Genomic DNA, 1,967 nt, shown 5'->3' on the forward strand with positions numbered 1-1,967 from the left:
GTTGGCAATGTTGGGATAGACTCATAAATACCTAGGTTTAGAAATTGATAATAAGTTAAACTGTGGGAACAGTGCGATAAAAGGGTATGACGCGTCTCCATTTCAAAAGGAAATTGTGGTCATTCAATGTTGATACATGTATTATAAGCCTTTTTTTTATTCTTCTGTTATTGAAAGCGCTCTTTTGTTTTATGTATGGTTTGGTAATTTAAGAAAAATTGATTATAACAGAATACAACGTATCATGAATGAAGCTGAAAAAATTCTATAACAAAACAGACAACTAGATGATAGGCCTACGCTATCTGTGAGATTATTGATAAGTAAAGCGTATTTTAACAGATAGTTCCCACCCACTAAACGCATCTATTACTTGGCTACCCTCGGATAATTAAAATCACAAACATGTAGAACAAATAGATATCTCAAATCATTCGTACCACTATCCATTAGAATTCTTAATCAAAATATCAAATAAGTTTTAGGGCCTAATTATAATTACATTGTTGTTGTTTTGTATTAACCTTGCATTTCGTTTTGCGATGTGATGTCCAACCGATTTAGGACACAAATAAAGAATCCTAATGATATTGAATATGATTCCAATAGATCACTGGCCCACCGTGGCCTTGGTTTACTGGTGGGCCGAAGTGTTATTTTCAAATCGCAAATAGAGATTTCTTCGTTTTAAATAGATATCTGTTATTTTTACATAAGGTATCTATTAACAGAGACATCTATTTAAAACCAATACCTCTATTTCAAGGGTGGGAATAAAAATCGGTCGGAGGGCCAAAGTAAATTTTTTATTTAACACAGAGTGCCCCACCCTAACTTTGGTGTTTTCAGCGTGCTTCCAAAAAACCTCCAAGCACTGCTTTTACACCACTTTATTCTCAGTTTTAATATTAGATTTTACATATTATCGGTGTCGGGCCGTAAAAAAAAACTAGGTGTTGTGTCTTGCGTGTACCGCGTTTTAAACAGTCTGTGTTGTAATGTCTGCAGGGCTACTGTAGATCAGTGAACAATTCAAATCATATACGGTAGGCCTACTAAGAATAACATTCGTTACTTATAAGTAAATATTTAATAACTATAGGCCTATTAATGATTGCAGTACACCACATAGATAGTACGGTACTGAAACAAAACTGTTATTGTTGGTTGAGAATATCTTGCCGTTTCGATTGAGTTGCTTCAATCGTCTTCTGGAGAATAATATCTGCAGAAATTAAGCAAATGAGACTTGCTGCTGATTGGTGGAAAACTAAACATGAGGTACACTTATTCTCAGTTATTGTTTATTCACAAGAATTAATATAATATTACTTTGCCATGCAAACCTTCAAACAATATTGAATAACTAGTTATGAATCGGCTTCACATTTTAAAGCACGGATATATTCGCAGCAAAAACGGAGCCCCATAAGAAAAACACCGTTAAAATTTATTAAAGAAATTTATAAATATTTGACGCTTAAAAAATTGTCACTGCATAAGTTATTGATTGAAGAACGTTATGAAACTGAATTAGGCTAGGCGATCCTATAGCTACCCACCCACACGCCTCATGCCATAGACTCCCCCATTATAAAAAAACAAAAACAAAAACAAAAAAACAAAAAACAAAAAAACCACGTTGCAATGATATTCTCACTCTATATATCTAACAGGAAAGAAAGTGCGTAAGAGTTGGGGTCAAGCAATTGTTAATGATGTTGGTGACGTATTCAATAATTGAATATCCTTGCTCCTCCGAGACGGTACTCATTGAGAACTTAAGAGCTGACCTCTTCAAAGCTTTCCAGGAATTTCCTCAACCAGCGAATCCTTGTTATATCGACTTAGATTGTGCATTAAACAAGGTTTGGATTGAATTGAATAATTGTTTTATATTGAGAGGATCTTGGCTAATTTTAATTTGTTTATCATTTAGTTTACTTTTGTTTCTTGTTTAAGTTCCT

This window comes from Anneissia japonica, unplaced genomic scaffold (genome assembly GCF_011630105.1).
Source record: "Anneissia japonica isolate Jap-2015-1 unplaced genomic scaffold, ASM1163010v1 scaffold724_len3256291_cov202, whole genome shotgun sequence".
Taxonomy (NCBI): Eukaryota; Metazoa; Echinodermata; class Crinoidea; order Comatulida; family Comatulidae; genus Anneissia; species Anneissia japonica.